Source organism: Schistocerca piceifrons, chromosome 7 (genome assembly GCF_021461385.2).
Source record: "Schistocerca piceifrons isolate TAMUIC-IGC-003096 chromosome 7, iqSchPice1.1, whole genome shotgun sequence".
Classification (NCBI taxonomy): domain Eukaryota; kingdom Metazoa; phylum Arthropoda; class Insecta; order Orthoptera; family Acrididae; genus Schistocerca; species Schistocerca piceifrons.
The window spans coordinates 454,435,381-454,461,645 of NC_060144.1; positions in this window are offsets into that span (position 1 = coordinate 454,435,381).

Here is a 26,265-nt window from a genome sequence, read left to right on the forward strand (position 1 = left end):
TGATGGAATGTTATCTATCCCTTCTGCCTCATTCGACCTTAATTCTTCCAGAGTTTCTTAAATTCTGGTTCTAATACTGTATCCCCTATCTCTTCCCTGTCGACTCCTGTTTCTTCACCTATCATGTCATCAGACATGTCTTCCCCCTCATGGAGGCCCTCAGTCTACTCTTATTACCCTTGCTTTTAATTTCACCGAAGGTGTTATTTTATAATTGGTGTTGACTCTATATTTAATATTATTGCTGTACTTCTGATTTCTTAAATTCAAATTATTTACAAAAAATTAATAGGTATTTGTCATTAGCATCAAATTAGGGTTTGATCATGCCACTTAAACGTAATGTGCAAACAATCAAAATTATCTATAAAATAACAATAAAAGCGTTGACTTATCTAATGGTTACTCATAAGTTTTTCGATTTTTCGCTTAGACATCATGTTGCCCACACATAAGAATTGTCTCCGAGGCAAAGAAATTCACGCTTGGTCAACAGGAGAAGTAAGCGACCTTTGCATTGAGCGCTGGAGATATCTGCCTCCACTACAAGCTTGTCCTTCTGGACATCATGTTTTATGGACTGGATTTTGGAAAAGAACGGAATAACGGTGCAGAACTTGGGGAGAGATCTAGGCCACTTAGCTGCTCCAATGGAATGCATCTTTCGAAATTATCGGCGTTTCACACAAATCTGGAAGTTAACAATTGCCTGCTCTTGTCAGCTTTTTTTTTTTTTTTTTTTTTTTTTTTTTTTTTTTTTTTTTTCATTAGTCTACTGACTGGTTTGATGCGGCCCGCCACGAATTCCTTTCCTGTGCTAACCTCTTCATCTCAGAGTAGCACTTGCAACTTACGTCCTCAATTATTTGCTTGACGTATTCCAATCTCTGTCTTCCTCTACAGTTTTTGCCCTCTACAGCTCCCTCTAGTACCATGGAAGTCATTCCCTCATGTCTTAGCAGATGTCGTATCATCCTGTCCCTTCTCCTTATCAGTGTTTTCCACATATTCCTTTCCTCTCCGATTCTGCGTAGAACCTCCTCATTCCTTACCTTATCAGTCCACCTAATTTTCAACATTCGTCTGTAGCACCACATCTCAAATGCTTCGATTCTCTTCTGTTCCGGTTTTCCCATAGTCCATGTTTCACTACCATACAATGCTGTACTCCAGGCGTACATCCTCGGAAATTTCTTCCTCAAATTAAGGCCGGTATTTGATATTAGTAGACTTCTCTTGGCCAGAAATGCCTTTTTTGCCATAGCGAGTCTGCTTTTGATGTCCTCCTTGCTCCGTCCATCATTGGTTATTTTACTGCCTAGGTAGCAGAATTCCTTAACTTCATTGACTTCGTGACCATCAATCCTGATGTTAAGTTTCTCGCTGTTCTCATTTCTACTACTTCTCATTACCTTCGTCTTTCTCCGATTTACTCTCAAACCATACTGTGGACTCATTAGACTGTTCATTCCGTTCAGCAGATCATTTAATTCTTCTTCATTTTCACTCAGGATAGCAATGTCATCAGCGAATCGTATCACTGATATCCTTTCACCTTGTATTTTAATTCCACTCCTGAACCTTTCTTTTATTTTCATCATTGCTTCCTCGATGTACAGATTGAAGAGTAGGGGCGAAAGGCTACAGCCTTGTCTTACACCCTTCTTAATACGAGCACTTCGTTCTTGATCGTCCACTCTTATTATTCCCTCTCTGTTGTTGTACATATTGTATATGACCCGTCTCTCCCTATAGCTTACCCCTACTTTTTTTAGAATCTCGAACAGCTTGCACCATTTTATATTGTCGAACGCTTTTTCCATGTCAACAAATCCTATGAAAGTGTCTTCATTTTTCTTTAGCCTTGCTTCCATTATTAGCCGTAACGTGAGAATTGCCTCTCTCGTCCCTTTGCTTTTCCTAAAGCCAAACTGATCGTCACCTAGCGCATTCTCAATTTTCTTTTTCCATTCTTCTGTATATTATTCTTGTAAGCAGCTTCGATGCATGAGCCGTTAAGCTGATTGTGCGATAATTCTCGCACTTGTCAGCCCTTGCCGTCTTCGGAATTGTGTGGATGATGCTTTTCCGAAAGTCAGATGGTATATCGCCAGACTCATATATTCTACACACCAACGTGAATAGTCGTTTTGCTGCCACTTCCCCCAATGATTTTAGAAATTCCGATGGAATGTTATCTATCCCTTCTGCCTTATTTGACCGTAAGTCCTCCAAAGCTCTTTTAAATTCCGATTCTAATACTGGGTCCCCTATCTCTTCTAAATCGACTCCTGTTTCTTCTTCTATCCCATCAGACAAATCTTCACCCTCATAGAGGCTTTCAATGTATTCTTTCCACCTATCTGCTCTCTCCTCTGCATTTAACAGTGGAATTCCCGTTGCACTCTTAATGTTACCACCGTTGCTTTTAATGTCACCAAAGGTTGTTTTGACTTTCCTGTATGCTGAGTCTGTCCTTCCGACAATCATATCTTTTTCGATGTCTTCACATTTTTCCTGCAGCCATTTCGTCTTAGTTTCCCTGCACTTCCTATTTATTTCATTCCTCAGCGACTTGTATTTCTGTATTCCTGATTTTCCCGGAACATGTTTGTACTTCCTCCCTTCGTCAATCAACTGAAGTATTTCTTCTGTTACCCATGGTATCTTCGCAGCTACCTTCTTTGTACCTATGTTTTCCTTCCCAACTTCTGTGATGGCCCTTTTTAGAGATGTCCATTCCTCTTCAACTGTACTACCTACTGCGCTATTCCTTATTGCTGTATCTACAGCGTTAGAGAACTTCAAACGTATCTCGTCATTCCTTAGTACTTCCGTATACCACTTCTTTGCGTATTGATTCTTCCTGACTAATGACTTGAACTTCAGCCTACTCTTCATCACTACTATATTGTGATCTGAGTCTATATCTGCTCCTGGGTACGCCTTACAATCCAGTATCTGATTTCGGAATCTCTGTCTGACCATGATGTAATCTAATTGAAATCTTCCCGCATCTCCCGGCCTTTTCCAAGTATACCTCCTCCTCTTGTGATTATTGAACAGGGTATTCTCTATTACTGGCTGAAACTTGTTACAGAACTCAATTAGTCTTTCTCCTCTTTCATTCCTTGTCCCAAGCCCATATTCTCCTGTAACTTTTTCTTCTACTCCTTCCCCTACAACTGCATTCCAGTCGCCCATGACTATTAGATTTTCGTCCCCCTTTACATACTGCATTACCCTTTCAATATCCTCATACACTTTCTCTATCTGTTCATCTTCAGCTTGCGACGTCGGCATGTATACCTGAACTATCGTTGTCCGTGTTGGTCTGCTGTCGATTCTGATTAGAACAACCCGGTCACTGAAATGTTCACAGTAACACACCCTCTGCCCTACCTTCCTATTCATAACGAATCCTACACCTGTTATACCATTTTCTGCTGCTGTTGATATTACCCGATACTCATCTGACCAGAAATCCTTGTCTTCCTTCCACTTCACTTCACTGACTCCTACTATGTCTAGATTGAGCCTTTGCATTTCCCTTTTCAGATTTTCTAATTTCCCTATAACGTTCAAGCTTCTGACATTCCACGCCCCGACTCGTAGAACGTTATCCTTTCGTAGATTATTCAATCTTTTTCTCATGGTAATCTCCCCCTCCCCCTTGGCAGTCCAAGCATATAGCGAGTGTGAAACTGCACACCACTTTTGTTAGAACAGTGTTGAACGGATGATAATATAGAAGTTTACTTGTAGTGGAAGTTCATCGCGTACTAGGCGTTCTGAGGTCTTGGATAAGGATGGAAAAATGTAAATACAGTTGTAGTTCGAGTGTGATTAAGCAGATTGTTTCTTTGGTAACTGATAAGGGCCTGTTTCCTGGTTACGGCGAAAACAGTTGGTAGACATTTTTGCTTACAGAAACGTCTGCTCTTATGGGATTGAGGATTTAACAGCTGTCCGAAAATGTTTCACAATATTGATGTCGCTGCGAATTGCATTCTTGAGTTTGATCGTTTGACTGTATTCATAGAAACTCATCTGTCTAAACTGACGCCGTTGCTGCATGGGTTTGTATCCTTGGGCTAGTTTGAATACAAAACTATATTTACATGTTGTTTGCGATTTGTATATTTTATATGTTGTGTCTCCGCGGTAAAACATCAGCACAGTGAAAGTTCCTGACGGATTAAAACTGCGTGCCGGATCGAGACGGGTTCGAGTCTCGGTCCGGCACGCAGTTTTAATCTGCCAAGAAGTTTGATATCAAGCCCACACTCCCCTGCAGAGTGAAATTTCAATCTGGAAACGTTGCCGCGGCGTCGTGGTTGTGTGGTGACGTGATTGGACTGCGAAGCGGGAGTTCCGTGTTCAGATCTGCCTTGGGTCAAATTTTTCGGTCCGAGGGTTAGCTATCCTCTGTAACAAAAAACTGAGTGAATGGATCAACGAAGAACCTAAACGGGTGTCATCGGACGTCCGCCCCGAACCAATTCAACAAACAGTATAGAACAAAATGAGATAATAAAAAGTTGGTGAGTACTTTCCCATGAACGGCGAAGATCCCGAGTTCGAGTCTCGGTCCGGCACAAAGTTTTAATCTGTCAGGAGGTTTCATACAGCGAACACTCCGCTGCGGTAGGAAAATCTCATTCCGTTTTCAGCACAATGCTTTTATTGTATAGTTTCTTGAATTTCCCTATGAACACGCATAATGTCATTTAATTGATTATCCACATGACAGAACTTCAAGAAAGAGAATAAGATCCATACTAGTATTATAAATGTGAAAGTAACAATGGCGAGAACAGCATGAGGCTACGGAGAGTTTATTTTTCACGTCTAAGCGCCGAACTGACTTTGATGAAATTTGGTATGTCGCTAGCATGAGCGCTGAGGAAGAACATAGGCTACTTTAGAAAACCTCTTGACCTTTCACCTTTATCATATCTGTGAAAATGCTTTTATTGGTTGGTATGTTCTACGTAATACGACTCAGCGTAATGAATGCAATGTTTACACAGTCCTCAATGGTTTTAATCTATACTTACACTGTGATATTATTAAATGCGAAAGTAACATCTGTTACGTATCCAAGACCAAAACGCCGAACCATTTTCGAAGAAATCTGGAATGTAGTTAGCTTGAACCCTGAGGAAAAACGCAAGCTGCTTTAGAAAGTAAAAAAAAAAAAAAAAGAATCGACCCCTAAGAAGGATCCCCTTGAGTTCAAGGCCGCAAAACGCCGACGATGTTTATAGAATTAGAAGCCCCGTATATTGTCTACTATGCATCCACAATATTGGCCGCTAACAGCAACAGGAGGCATGTAGTGGCACATGTCGGCATGAATGATGCTTGCCGCTTGGGTTCTGAGGCCATCTTCGGCTGCTTTCGGCTACTAGGATAGCGGAGTACGGGGAGTGCGTGCGGCGCGCAAATGGGGCGTTTTTAGGTTAGAGGACTGCTCCCTTGGGAGCAAAGACGATTTGCCTATTAAATCAGCCACAGCGAACTCAGAGAATCTAGGTCCTCGCTGATCAGAGATAGAAAAGATTAATACGATTTTAGTACACCACAGGAACACCCAAGGAAAGGTCCCAGAATTAGTATCGCTTACTGAAGGTTATAATGCACGGATAGTATTGGGAACAGATAGCTGGTTGAAGCCAGACATTAATGACAACGAAATCCTAAGTTCAGACTGGAATCTTTATCATAAGGATAGGTTAGTCGCCAATGGCGGCGGCGTGTTTATCGCAGTAAAAGTTCGATAAAATCTAGGGAGATTATCACGGATTCCGAATGTGAATTAATCTGGGTGAAACTGAGTATCAACAAACGGTCAAAAATGGTGATCGGATGCTTCTATAGACCACCTGGTCAGTATCTGTAGTTGAAGAGCGCTTCAGACAGAACTTGCAGAATATCATTAGTAATATTCCAGCCGGCCGTTGTGGCCGAGCGGTTCTAGGCGCTTCAGTCGGGAACCGCGCGACTGCTACGGCCGCACGTTCGAATCCTGCCTCGGGCATGGATGTGTGTGATGTCCTTAGGTTAGTTAGGTTTAAGTAGTTCTAAGTTCTAGGGGACTGATGACCTCAAATGTTAAGTCCCATAGTGCTCAGAGCCATTTTTTTAATCTTCCAGATCATGCCTTTGTAATAGGGAGTGACTTCAACTTGTCAGGTACAGACTGGGAGTATTATGCCATCAAAACTGGTGCCAGAGACAGGGTATCGTATGGCATTGATCTGGATGTCTTGTCCGAAAATTACCTTGAGCAGGTAGTTAGAGAACCAACTCGTGAGGGTAACGTCTTAGACCTCCTGGCAACAGAACAGACCTGAACTTATCGAAACAGTTAACGTAGAGGAAAGTACCAGTGATCATAAGGCTGTGACAGCATCTATGGCGATGGGTCCTACAAGGAATGTTAAGAAAGGTAGGAAGATATATTTGCTCAGCAAGGGTGACAGAATACAAATTTCAGGATATCTCAACAGTCAGCATTAAATATTCGGTGACGAGGACGAAGATGTGGAGAACAAATGGAAAAAATTCAAAGGCATTGTTCAACATGACCTAGACAAGTATGTTCCGAGTAAGTTTTTAAGGGATGGGAAATATCCACCAAGGTTTAATAGCCTTGTTAGAAAAACGCTATGTGAACAAAAAGCACTTCATCTATGATTCAAGAAAAGTAAAAACCTACGTGAGAAACAAAAGCTAAACGAAGCGAAAATGAGTATAAGGAGAGCAATGAGAAAAGCGTCCAATGATTTTGAAAGTAAGACGTTATCAACCGTCCTGAGTAAAAACCCTAAGAGATTTTTGGTCGTATATAAAATCAGTAAGTGGGTCAAAATCATCTATTCATTCTGTCAGCGACCACACCGACACCGAAACGGAAGATAACAGAGAGAAAGCCGAAATACTGAATTCGGTCTTCAGAATTTGTTTCACCGTGGAAGATCGTAACACTAGCCCTTCTTTCAATCGTCGTGAGAACATCAAAATGGCAGATACTGAGATGAACGATCGCGGAATTGAGAAGCAGCTACAATCGCTTAGTAGTGGAAAGGCGTCAGGATGAGATACCTACAAGATTCTATAAAGATTATGCGAAAGAACTTGCTCCCCTTCTAGCAGCAATTTATCGTAGACAGCTTGAGCAACGAAAGGTACTTAACGACTGGAAAAAAGAGCAGAAGGGTCGTAGGACAGATCCACACAATTATAGACCTATGTCGTCGACGTCAATCTGTCGTAGAATTATGGAACATGTTTTATGCTCAAGAATTATGATGTTCTTGGAAAATGAACATCTCCTCTATAAAACTCAACATGGATTCCGCAGACAGAGGTCCTGCGAAACTCAGCTCGCTCTGTTCCTCCATGTCCACAGCGCAGTGGACAACGGCGCCCAGACTGATGCCGTGTTCCTTGACTTCAGTAAGGCATTTCACACCGTCCCGTATTGCCGTTTGATGAAAAAAATACGAGCTTACGGAGTATCGGCGCAGACCTGCGATTGGGTTCAAGACTTTCCTGCAGATAGAACTCAAAACGTCGCTCTTAACGGAACTTAATCGACAGATGTAAAGGTAATATCCGGAGTACCACAGGGAATTGTAATAGGACCGTTGCTGTTTGCAATATATATAAATGATCTAGTAGAAAGCGTCGGGTGCTCCTTAAGGCTATTCGCAGATAATGCAGTTGGTTATACCAAAGTATCAACGCCAGAAAATAGTAAGAATTTGCAGAACGACTTGCAGAGAATTGATGAATGGTACAGACTCTGGCAGTTGATCCTGTACGTAAATAAATGTAACATATTGCGCATATATAGGAAAAGAAATCTACTACTGTACAGCTACAAAAATGGTTCAAATGGCTCTGAGCACTATGGGACTCAACTGCTGAGGTCATAAGTCCCCTAGAACTTAGAACTACTTAAACCTAACTAACCTAGGGACATCACAAACATCCATGCCCGAGGCAGGATTCGAACCTGCGACCGTAGCGGTCGCGTGGTTCCAGACTGTAGCGCCTAGAATCGCTCGGCCACTCCGGCCGGCCTGTACAGCTACACTACTGATGACAAACGGCGCCTGTCGTAAAATATCTAGGCTTAAATATGAAGAGCGACCTTAAGTGAATGACCATATAAAACAGGTAGTGGGAAAAGCGGACACCAGACTCAGATTCATCGGAAGAATCTTAAGGAAATGTTACTCATCCACGAAAGAAGTGGCTTATAAAGGAGCTTGTTGGCACGATTCTTGGGCATTAGTCATCTATCTGGGATCCCTATCATATAGGACTGATAGAGGAGATAGAGAATATCCAATGAAGGGGGGCGCGTTTCATCACGGGAAAATTTAGCTGGAGAGAGAGCATTAAGGAGATGCTAAACAAACTTCACTGGAAGATATTACAAGAGAGACGTTGTACATCACGGAGAGATTCACTATTGAAATTTCGGGACAGCACTTTTCAGGAGGAGTCAGACAACGTATTACTTCCTCTCTCATACATCTCGCGTATTGACCACGAGGAAAAAGTTCGAGAAGTTAGAGCCAATACAGAGACTTACCGACAATCATTCTTCCCACGCACCCTCCGCCACACAGTGTTAGGTGGCTTGCAGAGTATGATGTAGATGTAGATGTAAAGGCGCGACTGGAAGTATGTAATCGTAAGAATAGCATGAGGCTACTGAGTGCAGTTGAACTGCTTAATCGATGAGTAATTCACAGCAATGATACAGTACTAGCGGTGTTGATACAAAGCAGAGCAATGGCAACGATAAACAAAGCAAACATTGCATTATACCTACAACAGTTGCGGAAGTTGACATTTCGTCAGAAAGGAACGCAAGGAATTGAGTGAGAAAGAAGGGAGGACGGAAGTTTGGGTTTAACGTCCCGTCGATAGCGAGGTCATTAGAGACGGAACACAAGCTCACACTGTGTCAAGGATGAGGAAGGAAATCGGAGGTTCCGTTCCAAAAGGAACCATTCCGGCATTTGCGTGGAGCGATTTAGGGAAATCACAGAAAACCTAAATCTGGTTGGCCGGACGCGGGTTTGAACCGTCGTTCTACGATTGCTAGTCTAGTGTGCGAACCACTGCGACTCCTCGCTCGGTGTGAGAAGGAAGTAGCAGATGAAATATTAGCGTTTTTGCAAAATGAGTCAGTGGAAATGTGGTGTCATATACGCTCGACTGTGCGGACAATGTACTTGAGGAGTACTATGATGACGATGCCTACTTAATAAGTGATACCGATACTGAAACGGGCGTCGAGACACGTAATTCATCATCCTTATCGGACAGGGAGCCACAGATCCCGTCTCCAGCGAAACGTAATAATGAACAATCGTTGTCCAAGGAGCGATTACGAAACATAATTACGTACATGGAAGATCATCAGCAACATAGTAAAAAAAAAATTATGAACAGATTTTGAATATGTCCGCAGCAACATGACCGTGTAGTGCATAAGAGAAACTACTGACATTCAAAGGAGGACAAGGTGCACTTGTTACATAAACTGGTGTTTGTGTGTTTCAAGGATGCTCGATACAATTTACAGGATGTGTATGACAGTGACCTACTAAGTAATGCGCATCAAACTGCTCGCGATATAGGTTAAAGTGATTTCAAGGGAAGCAGTGGATAGTTGTATAATTTCGAAAAGTGCTACAGAACTGGAAGACGTAAGATAACGAAATTTCAAACAAAGCCTCAACTTGATGATGCGCAGCGAACTGCGGAATCGGCCAGAAAATTTGTAGATGAGATAAACAAACTTATGACATCGTTCACTATGGAATTTGTCTTCAACTTCGACCAATCGGGATTTGATGAGGAAATGTGAATGAAAGGAACCCTGCAAATAAGAGGTACCAAGGAAGTTGTATCAAGGTCAACTAACCTTCAATGCCTTCATGCATTCGTATAAATTATGGCGACTGTTAATCTAGATGGTAAATTGGCTGGAAAGTTATTTATTGTGGTGCGAAAAGCCGATAGTGCTCTGCCCCCTACAATTCTTTGTCGTTGCATTATCTTGGAAGGGCAGTAGGGAGTATTTACGTCGCAGCAAGCAGAGGTAGGAAAACGGGCGTAAGAGAACTACAACTATAGAGGGATCAGATAGTAGTACCGAAAGCGCCCTCCGCCACAAAGTATTAGGTGGCTTGAGACTTCAGTAATCATAGAGCAAGTAGTTGGCCAAGCGACTTGCTTTTTCTTGATTCCTGGTCTGCATATAAAAATCGTACTACTTTGGATCAAACTATCCCCCTCCCCCCCCCCCCCCCCCCGAAAAAAGTGTGTGACATTGTAATTCATGCCACTTGGTACCACTGGACAAATTCAGCCTCTGGGTGTTTGTTTTTCCGTACCTATAAAACATATTATCTCACTATCTTCAGATGTGCCCTAAAAGGTAGAAAGATTCTCGATATGCTCCGCGACAGACTCTTTCGCATTCGGTTGCATGCCACCACATTCCATTAGCTCTCATCAACCTGTTACGCGAATATAATTCTACAAGTTTATGCCTTCTTTAAGAGTGTATACCTAGCTGAACGTCCTGGATTGTTTGTAACTCCAAAGGAGTTCGCCTTCGGTCTTGATGGTGCGAACTTCCGTGATCACTGTGGTGCGGCATTTTTCATTTGATGTTCATGGTGCAACTTAATGCTTTGTTTTGAACATTTCTTGAACAATGACAATGCCCATTTTGTTATGTATAATACGTATATACCACAGAAGATTGATCTCTACACCTCCCGGACAATCATTTTCTGTCGCACTCCTGGTGTATATGGTGAGCCATTAGCAGGTAATATTTTTCCTGTCGTATGAGGGTTGCCCAGAAAGTAATGCAACGAATTTTGTTTTCTTAGCCGAAAACAATGCTACGAATGCGAAACGTTACGTGCGTATTATTTGAAGTCTCCTTCAGTGAACGCGCCTAGTTTCCGTCACTTCCGACAGATAGCGTGGCTGCATGACAGTTTCAAAATGACGTCTATAGGTGATGTACGTTACAAGCAACGTGCCGACATTGAATTTCTCACTGGTAGAGAAAGGAATTGTGGGGAATATTCACAAACGCTTGTGCAAAGTCTGTGGAGCATCTGCTGTCGACAGAAGTGGAGTTAGTCGCTGGGCACAGAGGATGACGTCATCAGAAGGCGGTTCGGCGGAACTCCACGACTTGCAGCGGTCGTGGAGACCATCCACGACTGTCGCACATGACGACCCTGACCTAGCCCTCTCGGACTTCCACTTCTTTGGGCCATTAAGGGATGCCATTCCTGGAAGACATTTTGAGAACGATGAGGAGGTGATTCACACGTTGAAGCACTGGCTCCGCACCAGGACAAGAATTGGTACCCACAGACCATACACACCCTTGTTTCGAGCTAGAGGAAGACCATATAATGGGATGGAGATTATGTGAAAAAACAGAGACTGTAGATAAAGCACCATTCTTTCGTGTGTGTAACTCTCATTATGTTCAATAAAGAATCGTTGAAGGAAAAAATGCGGTTAATTACTTTCTGGGCAACCCTCGTAGCTGTTAACGCACTGCTTTGAAATGAGCCTCACTGAAGACTGAACTTGCGACCTTGCACTCAAGGGGTTCCTTGTGAGATGGTGATATAGGGAATGGCACATCTTTTTTTTACTTCGGTAATCACAGACAAACCATGTTAAACAATATTAAATTTGTTGCATAATGTACACTTTGTGTGATGTATAGCTACTTCATTAGCACGATGCATAGATTCCTGCTCCTGCACACACTCCTTTGCACACACTGCTCGGCAGGGACACTGTATATGCCACCGCATCGCGGGTTGGGGCAATGGGGGTGGGAAGCGGAGACACATATCACAAGCTGTGCTTACAAAATGCAGTTTTATGAATGGTTCCAGTTTTAAGTAGACTATCTACATACACAAGGAGAATATATTTAATTCATTAGTTAACAAATTAAGTGTCACTGATATTTTCTGTTATTTGTTAAAGACTGGTAAATTAGAACATAATGACATCACAGACAATGATACAAAATGTTTCTTCTAATTTAAACATGTACTCCTGAAGCCATTGTACAATGACCGAAAAGGGTAATTTGTAATAATATTATCGGTTTTCTATCCTATTCATTTGAATGTGTAACGAGGAAAATCTAGTGTCCATTTATGTCAATAGGGTCCTAATATATCTTATCTTACTCTCATGATTCCTATGTGTGGCAGTAGAGGTTTCACAGAGTCTTCCTCAAATAGCGATTATGTACATCTACACACCTTGGTTTCATGAGAGCAACGTCGCTTTTTTTTTTTTTCAAGGATTCCCATTTAAGTTCCATGGAAATCTATGAAATACTTTTCGTATGGGATATACCAACTAGAGATCAGAAATGAACTCTGTATACTCTCTTCAAACTCAGTAACAGGTCCTATAACCTCCGAAACTGCGATCTCTGTATGCATTGAGACTCGACTCGCCAGTCTCTGCGGCTGCCCCTTTAACTGTTGTCGGGTACAAATGGACTATATCAGTGCAGAAACGAGAGCGAGTACTCAAGTCACAAGTATAATTGAGGACTTGTGGGATTGCCATCACAAATGCAACCACTGGGCAAAGCGATTATTATATACCAATACAAGGACTGGTCATTTTGTAGTGAATGTTGTACTGTTTATACATTCATTTGCACAGTATGATTGCTTCTGCAGGACTTCAGTGGCTTCCTTCATGGACGCTGCTCGTGTTTCTGGCATTTGTGTAACACCCTTGAAACAATATAACAGCAAAAATTACACACCAAAATACACAAGTATGTTACAAAGTACACTAGTCTGAGAGCAATGATACTCTTTGTGGCCAGCCTTCCTTTATGTGCTACATATGGCTGACAATGTGTGTATACATGGCAGCCCGTGTCCAGCCACATTACAATATGGGCGCCACACCAGTGCCAAGTAAACCTCTCTACAATTTTCTCTAAATTGAGATAGGTCTGCAGGATTCTGTAGTTTAAATAATACTTTTCAGTTTCTGTGACACTAATGGCGCCATATTACAATAATAAACAAAAAAGGGCTACTTGACAGTGGATACCATGGTGTCAAACTGGACCACATCTCACACCAGATGTAATGCCCGTGGCACTGGACACTGTGTTGGGTGATGGCGATAGGTCAATGTGGTCATGATTTTGATGGACTTAAGAGTTATGAGAACTTGTTCAGTATAAGAGACATGTTTCACAGTAAGCAAAGATGAGCAAGAGCTCATAGGTCCTAGGATATGCACTTTGGAGTCGATGTTTACTGGCCATCTTCTTCTTATTTTGGCCCATACTATCACTTCTCAAAATATGGAAAGCAATATCAAAATAGAACGCCATTTACACTTCCACTCAGCAAATTTTACAATCATTGAATAGTAAAAAACCTCCACTTGGTATATTGTGCGACCTATCTAAGTAATTTGACTGTGTGAATCACAGTTTTCTTCTAGATAAATTGATGTTTTGTAGGGTTGATGGTATAGCCAACAAATGCATAATATCATATCTAACCAAAAGACTGCAGAAAGTTGTATTCAGTAATTCATCCAACATAGTCCAGGGATATAATTCTGACTGGAGAGAAATCATGTATGGGTTCCCCAAGGCTCAGCCTTAGGTCCACTGCTGTTCCTCATATATGTAAATGGTCTTCCATCTAACACAACGAGGAGATCTTTTTACATATGACACTGTTATTGTAATCAATCAAGTATACATACAGAAACAGAAAAAATGGTAAACAACGTTCTTAAAAGTATCATTGACTGGTTTTCTGCAAATGATGTCACACTCAATTTTAAAAAGACACAACAGTCGAATTCTGTACATCTAGAGCACTATTCGAATGATAAATGTAACATATAGTATGGAAATAATAGATAGGATGGAAGCCTATCTGTATTGATGAGAATCTGAATTGGAAAAAACATATTTTGGAACACCTAAAACAACTTAGTTTCAAATCTTTGAGAAAGGCAAATCAGCAATTTGAGATATTTGCATTCGATAATGACACACAGAATAATGTTCTGGAATACCTCATCTTTAAGAATATAAATCTTCATTCCTCAAAAACCTACTGTAAGAAAATATGTGATGTTCACCAATGCTCATCACGTAGACATCTGTTTAAAGAGTTGGGCATTCTGATTAATGCTTCAGTACATTTACTCCCTCATGAATATTGTTGTAAATAATCCACTACAGTTCAAAAGGGACAATGATGTACATAATTAGAAAACTAGAAGGAAAAATAACATTCATTACTCCAAACTACTACTGTCTTTAGCACAAAAACGGGTGCACAATGCTGCAACTAAAACTTTTTGTGTCTTACCCAGTGATAGAAAAAGTCTAACAGACAGCAAAGTAAACTTCTAAAATAAACTGAAAAAGTTTCTCCTAGACAACTCATTCTATTTGGTAGAAGAATGTCTATTATTGTAATGCGCGGAAGTTGATAACTCGGTGTTATTTTTTTTTTTTAAATCGCACCCTCGTAAGTGTCAGGATACAGCCTCATTTGATAATTAATCTGCGATGTGAATATAAAATGACTCGTTCCACATCATTATGATTCATAATGCAAAATGATCCGTGGAAGGCGAAAATAACCAACTAAGAGCTTGCGGCAGAGAGGTACTTCACACAGTATCGAAGATGAAGAATTGCTCATAGCTCTTCAAGCATGCATTTTGGAGCTCATATTTACTAGACTTTTTTGCTTTGAATGATCATTCTTGTCATATCGCTGAGTATATTTGTAAGTATCAATACGTATAAGACTTTTGTGTATTTATTTTAATATTTATCTCTGTGCAGAGTGTGTCTAACAATTAGATTGACGTACACACACTTTTGACACGTTACCGAGTCTATGATGCAGGAAAGGAAACAAGACCCGTGGATGAAATGTATTCTACAAATAGTGACTACTTATTAAAATAAATTTACAGCAATCTTGAAAAAGTTACAGAAAAAATGATAAGCTACACAACTTGTAATAAGACAATAAACACAAGTTGCCACGACCAAAAGAATACGCAAGTAGCGTGCTTTTTGGTTCAGCAGAGAACGAATCGTGAAGTAGGAAGTAACCGTATAGCCACCGTCCTCAGACCGTAGAGCCAGAGCTAGCAGAACTGTAGCGAGGAGGATGGCAGCCGGAGTAGCCGATGTGAAAGTGGCGACTTATTGTAATGTATGCAACCGTCAAGATTGGTTTCGCACCCGTTCCGTTTCTGATATCTAATCTGTTGTTGATCCTTGCAGCGCTGCTCTGAATGATTTTGATTTATGTTGTCATTATACTAAAAAGGACTCCTATTGCTGGAGCAATTTGCTAGAATTTTACAAGTGCATCATACATCCCCAGGGCCCTTCCTATTCGCCTCCCCTGCCACTGACTTTCGCCCCATTACGTATAGCTTTGTAGTATCATCTGTAAGTGTTTAAACGACGTACCAGGCTTGATAAGTCTAGAAATAACCTTGCAATCGGATACCATCACTTTCTTTCTCTTTGTCGTGGACATTGTTTTGCATTTATGTGGGTGGTTTGATAAGATAATAGCACGAAAATCGGTTTTCTCCATTTTCAAACGCAGTCGACACACTGACCAATTCAGGCGGCTGTCAACAATGAACTGTATGCTAAACAGTGTTGAAAGCCTTTATACAATACTTGGAATAATAAAGCTTATCAAGCATGACGGCACAACAAAAATGTCCCACTCTTTCAAGGACATTATCAAGCTACCATCATATTCACGTTTAAAGAGAGCCATCTTGCACCAAGGGAAATTTTGCGCAAGTCGTTCCGTATTTCTTTAGAACTATACAACGACGATACTCTCTTGTACACAGCAGCATCGTCGTCTGTCAGTACAATAGTTCTGTTGAAGCTGCTTGTTAAATTGGTTAGTTACGGGATGGGCAGACGTAACCTCCTATTGTAAATTGTTTACAACTTTATTAACATTTAACCAGTTTTCATGAAACAAAAGAATATTTGTTCCTTACAATGACAGAATTGTCATGCAGTGCTAAAATTCCACATACGCACCGCCGTTACCCATCAGTTCCTGTAAATAGGTGGGATATTTGCAATACACTTCTGGAGACTCAACAAGAGTTTCTAGTTGTGTGCGATGCACTCTCTCTTTTGCTCACCCGCGGAAGAAGAAGTAGCAATTCGTTTGGTCAGGATTCCTTGCTGGCCAGTTGAGAAGGCAATGACACCCCAACCAACATCGTAGAAAATGAAATGTCGTGTGACGAGGGCCTCCCGTCGGGTAGACCGTTCGCCTGGTGCAAGTCTTTCGATTTGACGCCACTTCGGCGACTTGCGCGTCGATGGGGATGAAATGATGATGATTAGGACAATACAACACCCAGTCCCTCAGCAGAGAAAAATCTCCGACCCAGCCCGGAATCGAACCCGGGCCCTTTGGATTAACAGTCCGTCGCGCTGACCACTCAGCTACCGGGGGCGTACGGCGTAGAAAATAAGTGTCGAGCCACGTATGGACAGGTCTTGCGAATACAGTATCGTGAACACAATCTTGAAGCATATCAAAGCGTAGTTCGGCATTCATTGTGTCCAAAATGAAATACTGACCCACAATTTTCGTTGATGTCATGCAACATCACACTGTAATGTTTGGAAGATATTAGCTTTTTCAGCAACTACCCTTGGATCCTCTGTTGCCCAACAATAATGACTAGAGCGGCCTGAGCTAGCGAGGCGAGCGCATCGCTGCCGTTGCGCGCTACGCTTAAAGGCCGGTTCCCACTAGGGCTGCCGCGCGTCAAAACGGCGCGTCAGCGGCGTGGTTGCCATGGAAACGGCGTCAGCGGCACGGCGCGGCGGGCTCTGCGTCGCGGTTTGCCCATGTCGAACCGCTTCCGCTGCCGCGTGACGCGCTCCAGGTGCGCGCCGCCAATCACAGAACGCGCTGAGCGTGACGTCAGGTACGGCACCCCGGGCCACACGAACTTCCGCCGAAGCGCTGGCGCGGACGCGGCGGCAGCTATGAAAAACATATCATCCGATTCCAAGGAAACTATTCAGTAGAAAAATTTGATTCTTGGGCATGTTATAGCCTGATATCTTCTCTTGATAAAGGACCGAATTTATTTTCGTTATTCGTCGTAGTTACTTGCTGTATCGCATTTACGTAAACCTTTACACGAAATTTTAATGAGTGTGCAGAGGTAAAAACGCATTGCGTGGACTTTGCGTACAGTTCATTTTAGGTAATACATTATTGCGTATGAAATTTAGTCAACATATCGAAATTGTTTTTAAAGCTGAGAGCAGATCGATAGCTATCACCGTTCTCGAGATATTGAATGATATGTCGGCGGACGGGCTGTGCCGTGACCGACCGCGGCTCGCTCGCGACGCGACCGGTGCTTCGTCCTGCTCGTCGTAAACCATGTGGTTGTATCAACCGCAAATTTCGTAAACGTTTCAAGAAATCGAAACATGTGTTTTTGCAAACGATAACTTGTGAAAAGTCATGTATTTCGTCGCATGATAAATATCCTAAATCTGTTTATCTACCGAAATATGAAAGTAACTACAGTTTTTCAGAAGGGATAGATGAATTTTTTTGAACGGCATTAATAGCATGTCGAATGAGAAGTTAAACCGAAACTAATTTGCTGGTATGTCATAAGATGTAATTTACTAAATACGTAGAGCTATTGATTATTTCCTTTCTTTCTTCTTTATCCAGTGTACTTTACTGATTCAAGACACGTTTCGCCTTTTACTTTAAGGCATCTTCGGTGGAATCTAGAATGATTCAGTTTTTTTTGATATGTGATACTTGCAGATTATAAAACAGTTCACATCTTTTTTTACGTGAATGACTGATTACTTTCAGTGAATCGAGTTTTTGGTGGACATATACGTTTCCCTTCAGCTGGTCACATGCTGGAGGTTGAACTAAAACTTATATTATGGAACATAAGCACATTTTCATGTTCGCTCTTTTTTCTTCTGTCACTAGCAGTAGACGTTTTACTGAAAACTCTGATTTGACGTCGTAACTACAGTGTGTTCACCTCATGTTCCTTCTTGTCTGGTTTGTTTATGTACATGTTGCCAAACTGCAGAATTATATGCTGAAAACTAATGTTTGTTTATTTTCGTTCTCCTTATATCCGTATGTGTGTGTGGCTAGCCGGTGATAGTTATAGAAAGTTGAAAGTGAATCCAGTAGTTGTCAGACAGTGGTTGAAAGATTTGGTGTTCAGCTGATTCCAGTTTTGGTTTAAATGTTTTGTGGAGAAGTGCATGGAAGAGTAAATTCACTGCTTACATTAACAGATAAAATACTAGAATAGTATTTCAACAGATGATTATTATCAGAATAGTATCAACCAACCCCTTTGTCCTCACTCTTTGACGCCCCATAATACGTCCTGTCAACTAACCCCTATTGTTGTCAAAGTTGTACCGTAATTTCCTCTTCCTCCTCTATTTAATTCCGTACCTCTTCTTTAGTCACACGATCCTCGTATCTAATGTTCAGCATTCTTATGAATCACCACGTTTTGAAAGCGTCTATTGTCTTTTTGACAGAACTGTTCATCATCCACGTTTCACTTACGGACAAGGCTGCACTCCACACAAATACCTTTGTAAAATAGTATCCAACCATTAGAATTTATATTCGGCATGAACAAATTTTCTTTTTCAGAACGCTTTTCTTGCTATTGACAGTCTTCAGTCAGGTTTGCGTCTGCATCAGGAAATGCCTTACAATTTAAAATCTGGTTTCGAAAACTGTTCGAAATATATATTATTCTTTCGTGATTCTTAAGCAAGGTGCTGGCGATGATTACATTATGCTCTGTGGAAAATTCCATCAGGTGGCTTCCACTTTCATCCCTTCCCCCTAGCCTTTGTGTTCTTACTGTTTCGTGTACCTGCTACCTTATCACATTTTAAATTTTTGTCTCGCTTAACTATCTGAATAATTTCTTTTGTCGTACATTGTTTCAATGTGTTAGGAGATAGTGAACAATCGTGAACGGTAGTCATGAAATCTGTTCGTGGTGAAATGAGAAAACATGAATAATGAAATATCTGAAAGAGTACATTGTACAGAAAATGAAAAATTGGTATGTCTTCACCCAACTTCGTCTTTCCTTCATGTAGGTGTAAGATACAGTTAATCAAACGCACCGCGCGTTTCAGTGGGTCCTGCCCCGTACCTCAGTGGCTGTCCGTCATTGGCTACCGCTAACGTCTGCCGCTTCCAGGTGGGAACGCCAATACCGCGAGCCGTCGCGTCAACGCGGAAAACGCTTGCCGCTGCCGTTGCCGCACGCCGCGCTGCCACGCGTCAAAACCGCGCGTCAGCGGCGTGGTTGCCATGGAAACGGCGTCAGCGGCACGCCGCGGCGGGCTCTGCGTCGTGGTTTGACCATGTCGAACCGCTTCCGCTGCCGCGTGCCGCGCTCCAGGTGCGCGCCGCCAGTCACAGAACGCGCTGAGCGTGACGTCAGGTACGGCACCCCGGGCCACACGAACTTCTGCCGAAGCGCTGGCGCGGACGCGGCGGCAGCTACGAAATACTTATCATCCGATTCCAAGGAAACTATTCGGTAGAAAAATTTGATTCTTGGGCATGTTACAGCCTGATATCTTCTCTCGATAAAGGACCGAATTTCTTTTCGTTATTCGTCGTCGTTACTTGCTGTATCGCATTTACGTAAACCTTTACACGAAATTTTAATGAGTGTGCAGAGGTAAAAACGCATTGCGTGGACTTTGCGTACAGTTCATTTTAGGTAATACATTATTGCGTATGAAATTTAGGCAATATATCGAAATTGTTTTTAAAGCTGAGAGCAGATCGATAGCTATCACCGTTCTCGAGATATTGGATGATATGTCGACGGATGGGCTGTGCGGTGACCGTGCGCGGGTCGCTCGCTACGCGACCGATACTTTCGTCCTGCTCGTCGTAAACCTTGTGGTTGTATCAACTGCAAATTTCGTAAACGGTTCAAGAAATCGAAACGTGTTTTTTTTGCAAACGATAACTTGTAAAAACTCATGTATTTCGTCGCATGATAAATATCCAAAATCTGTTTAACTACCAAGATATGAAAGAAACTACAGTTTTTTCGGAAGGGATAGATGAATTTTTTTAAACAGCATTTAATAGCATGTGTAATGAGAACTTAAACCGAGACTAATTTGCTGGTATGTCATAAGATGTAATTTGCTAATTATCTACAGCTATTGATTATTTCCTTTGGAAGTAACAAACGTTTTTTTCTTTATCCAGTGTACTTTATTGGTTCAAGACGCATTTCGCCTTTTACTTTAAGGCATCTTCGGTGGAATCTAGAATGATTCAGTTTTGTTTTGATATGTGATACTTGCAGATTATAAAACAGTTCACATCTTTTTTTACGTGAATAACTGATTACTTACAGTGAATCGAGTTTTTGGCGGACATCTGCGTTTCCCCTCACCTGGTCACATGCTGGAGGTTGAACTAAAACTTAGATTATGGAACACAAGCACATTTTCATGTTCTTATTTTTTCTTCTGTGACTAGCTGTAGACATTTTACCGAAAACACTGATTTGAAGTCGTAACTACAGTGTGTTCACCTCATGTCCCTTCCTGTTTGGTTTGTTTATGTACATGTTGCCAACCTAAAGAATTATATGCTGAAAACTAATGTTTGTTTATTTCTGTTCTCCTTATATCTGTATGTGTGTGTGGCTAGCCAGTGATAGTTATAGAAAGTTGAAAGTGAATGCAGTAGTTGTCAGACAGTGGTTGAAAGATTTGGTGTTCAGCTGATTTCAGTTTTGGTTTAAATGTTTTGTGGAGTAGTGCATGGAAGAGTAAATTCACTGCTTACATTAACAGATAAAATAGCAGAATAGCATTTCAACATATGATTATTATCATAATACTATCACCCAACCCCTTTTGTCCTCAATCTTTGATGCCTCATAATATGTCCTGTCAACTTACCCCTCTTCCTCCTCTATTTAATTCCGTACCTCTTCTTTAGTTACATGATCCTCTTATCTAATCTTCAGCATTCTTATTGATCACCACGTTTTGAAAGTGTCCATTGTCTTCTTGACAGAACTGTTCATCGCCCACGTTTCACTTACATTCAAGGCTGCACTCCACACAAATACCGCACTCCACACAAATATCTTTGTAAAATAGTACCCAGTCATTAGAATTTATATTCGATGTGAACAAATTTTCTTTTTCAGAACGCTTTTGTTGCTATTCACAGTCTTCATTTTATATCCTCTCTACTTCTGCCTTATCAATTACTGCTTCCCTTTCAAGTCACTCAAGTTTTAGGAATGCAATATGGTTTCTGTACAAGTTGTACATAATCTTGTGGCCCTGTGTTTTATCGATGACATCTCCAGAGGTTCAAGGAATGTTTTAATTAAGATTGTCAAAACCTTTCTCTTAACATGCAAATGCTATAAACACAGTTTCGCAGTTCTTCAGTGTGTCTACTTAGCTAAGTGGTAGGATCAGTATTGCCTTGCATGTTCAGACATCTCACAGGAATCTAACATCGTGCTTATGTTAGTTTGTACAACCCCTCCCCCTCTCCTCTCTACATATTCCTTCCACTTTCTAGCCTTCTCTTACTTGCTTAGTTTTGACTTGCCAAATGAGTTCTTGACAGTTGCTTCTCCTTTGAGCAAAGTTTACTTTGTTCTTTCTCATTTTCATTCTCTTATGTTTTCCAAGTGCAAAATCGTGTTGCAATTTTGGACTTTCTGTCAACGTCATGTTTAGTCATTTCTATTTCCTATGGCCTACTTTATTTGCTGCATTTTTATATTTTTCCCTCGTATCAAATTTAATATATCACGTTTTATCTAACGATTTCTACTGTACCTTCTTCCCGTTCACATACTCTGCTGCACTGACCACTTCTTCTCTCAAAGATATCCATTCGTATTCTAGCGGATTCCTCCCTCTGTTTCAGTCAGTCGTTGCATTACGGTAACTTTAAGATTATCGAATAACTGTGGCTCTTGACTTATTCAAGTTCTATTTCCTTAATTTGCCACCGTTTACTGTTTCTTTAGTTGTAAACCGCAGCTCGAAACCAATAAATTATTGTAGGTTTGCGTCTGCACCAGGAAATGTCTTATAATTTAATATCTGGTTTCGAAAACTTTGTTCCAAATATGTATTATTCTTTCAGGATTCTTAATCAAGGTGCTGGCGATGATTACATTATGCTCTGTGCGAAATTCTATCTGGTGGCTTCCACTTTCATCCCTTCCCCCCAAGCCTTTGTGTTCTTACTGTTTTCCTGTACCTGCTACCGTATCACATTTTAAATTTTTGTCTCGCTTAACTATCTGAATAATCTCTTTTGTCGTACATTGTTTCAACGTGTTAGGAGATAGTGAACAATCATGAACGGTAGTCATGAAATATGTTTATGTTGAAATGAGAAAACACGAATAATGAAATATGTGAAAGAGTACATTGTACAGAAAATGAAAAATTGGTATGTCATCACCCAACTTCGTCTTTCCTTGATTTAGGTGTAAGATATAGTTATTCAAACACACCGGTCGCTTCGGTGTGTCCCAGCCCGCACCTCAGTGGCTGTCCGTCATTGGCTACCGCTAGCGGCTGCCGCTTCCAGGTGGGAACGCCAATTCCGAGAGCCGCCGCGTCAAAGCGGAAAACGCTTGCCGCTGCCGTTGCCGCACGCCGCGCTGCCGCGCTCTAGTGGGAACCGGCCTTAAGGCCGGTTCCCACTAGGGCTGCCGCGCGTCAAAACCGCGCGTCAGCGGCGTGGTTGCCATGGAAACGGCGTCAGCGGCACGCCGCGGCGGGCTCTGCGTCGCGGTTTGACCATGTCGAACCGCTTCCGCTGCCGCGTGCCGCGCTCCAGGTGCGCACCACCAATCACAGAACGCGCTGAGCGTGACGTCAGGAAAGGAACCCCTGGCCACACGAACTTTCGCCGAACCGCTGGCGCGGACGCGGCGGCAGCAATGAAATACTTATCATCCGATTCCAAGGAAACTATTCGGCAGAAAAATTTGATTCTTGGGTATGTTACAGCCTGATATCTTCTCTCGATAAAGGACCGAATTTATTTTCGTTATTCGTTGTGGTTACTTGCTGTATCGCATTTACGTAAACCTTTACACGAAATTTTAATGAGTGTGCAGAGGTAAAAACGCATTGCGTGGACTTTGCGTACAGTTCATTTTAGGTAATACATTATTGCGTATGAAATTTAGTCAACATATCGAAATTGTTTTTAAACCTGAGAGCAGATCGATAGCTATCACCGTTCTCGAGATATTGGATGATATGTCGGCGGACGGGCTGAGCAGTGACCGCGCGCGGGTCGCTCGCGACGCGATCGGTACTTCGTCCTGCTCGTCGTAAACCATGTGGTTGTATCAAACGCAAATTTCGTAAACGGTTCAAGAAATCGAAACGTGTTTTTTTGCAAACGATAACTTGTGAAAAGTCATGTATTTCGTCGCATGATAAATATCCTAAATCTGTTTACCTACCGAGATATGAAAGTAACTACAGTTTTTCAGAAGGGATAGATGAATTTTTTTAAACAGCATTTAATAGCATGTGGAATGAGAAGTTAAACCGAAACTAATTTGCTGGTATGTCATAAGATGTAATTTACTAAATATCTACAGCTATTGATTATTCCCTTTGGTAAGTAACAAACTTTTTTTTCTTTATCCAGTGTACTTCACTGATTGAAGACGCGTTTCGCCTTTTACTTTAAGGCACCTTCGGTGGAATCTAGAATGATTCAGTTTTGTTTTGATATGTGATGCAGATTATAAAACAGTTCACATATTTTTTTTACGTGAATGACTGATTACTTACAGTGAACCGAGTTTTTGGCGGACAGGCGGACATATACGTTTCCCTTCACCTGGTCACATGCTGGAGGTTGAACTAAAACTTAGATTATGGAACATAAGCACATTTTCATGTTCGCTCTGTTTTTTTCTGTCACTAGCAGTAGACGTTTTACCGAAAACTCTGATTTGAAGTCGTAACTACAGTGTGTTGTGTTCACCTCATGTCCCTTCCTGTCTGGTTTGTTTATGTACATGTTGCCAACCTGCAGAATTATATGCTGAAAACTAATGTTTGTTTATTTTTGTTCTCCTTATATCTGTATGTGCGTGTGGCTAGTCAGTGATAGTTATAGAAAGTTGAAAGTGAATCCAGTAGTTGTCAGACAGTGGTTGAAAGATTTGGTGTTCAGCTGATTTCAGTTTTGGTTTAAATGTTTTGTGGAGGAGTGCATGGAAGAGTAAATTCACTGCTTACATTAATAGATAAAATAGTAGAATAGCATTTCAACAGATGATTATTATCAGAATACTATCACCCAACCCCTTTGTCCTCACTCTTTGACGCCTCATAATATGCCCTGTCAACTTACCCCTGTTGTAGTCAAAGTTGTGCCGTAATTTCCTCTTCCTCCTCTATTTAATTCCGTACCTCTTCATTAGTTACACGATCCTCATATCTAATCTTCAGCATTCTTATTGATCACCACGTTTTGAAGCGTCCATTGTCTTCGTGACAGAACTGTTCATCGTCCACGTTTCACTTACATACAAGGCTGCAGTCCACACAAATACCTTTGTAAAATAGTATCCAACCATTATAATTTATATTCGATGTGAACAAATTTTCTTTTTCAGAACGCTTTCTTGCTATTGACAGTCTTCATTTTATGTCATCTCTACTTCTACCTTCTCAATTACTGCTTCCCTTTCAAGTCATTGAAGTCTTAGAAATGCAGTTTGGTTTCTGTACAAGTTGTAGATAATCTTGTGGCCCTGTGTTTTATCGCTGACATCTCCAGAGCTTCAAAGAATGTTTTCATTTAGATTGTCAAAACCTTTCTCTAAACATGCAAATGCTATAAACACAGTTTCGCAGTTCTTCAGTGTGTCTACTTATCTAAGTGGTAGGATCAGTATTGCTTTGCGTGTTCAGACATTTCACAGGAATCTAACATTGTGCTTATGTTAGTTTGCACAACCCCTCCCACTCTCCTACCTACATATTCCTTCCACTTTCTAGCCTTCTCTTATTTGCTTAGTTCTGGCTTGCCAAATGAGTTCTTGACAGTTGCTTCTCCTTTGAGGAAAGTTTTCTTTGTTCTTTTTCATTTTCATTCCCCTATGTTCTCCAAGTGCAAAATCGCGTTGCAATTTTGGACTTTCTGTCGACGTCATGTTTAGACACTTCTGTTTCCCATGGTCTACTTTATTTGCTGCATTTTTATAATTTTCCCTCTTGTCAAACTTAATATATCACGTTTTATCTAACGATTTCTACTGTACCTTCTTCCCGTTAACATACTCTGCTGCATTCACCACTTCTTCTCTCAAAGATATCCATTCGTATTCTAGCGGATTCCTTCCTCTGTTTCAGTCTGTCGTTGCATTACGGTAAATAAGATTATCGAATGACTGTGGGTCTTGACTTATTCAAGTTCCATTTCCTTAATTTGCTATCGTTTATTGTATTTTTGGTTGTAAACTGCAGATCGTAACCAATAAAGTATTGTAGGTTTGCGTCTGCACAGGGAAAATGTCTTATAATTTAAAATCTGGTTTCGAAAACTTTGTTCCAAATATGTATTATTCTTTCATGAGTGTTAATCAAGGTGCCGGCGATGATTACATTATGCTCTGTGCGAAATTCTACCAGGTGGCTTCCACTTTCATCCCTTTGTGTTCTTACTGTTTTCCTGTACCTGCTACCGTATCAAATTTTAAATTTTTGTCTCGCTTAACCATCTGAATAATCTCTTTTGTCGTACATTGATTGTTTCAATGTGTTTATGGTGAAATGAGAAAACATGAATAATGAAATATGTGAAAGAGTACATTGTACAGAAAATGAAAATTTGGTATATCTTCACCCAACTTCGTCTTTCCTTCTTGTAGGTGTTAGATATAGCTAATCAAACGCACCGGGCGTTTCAGTGGGTCCCGCCCCGTACCTCAGTGGCTGTCCGTCATTGGCTACCGCTAGTGTCTGCCGCTTCCAGATGGGAACGCCAATTCCGCGAGCCGCCGCGTCAAAGCGGAAAA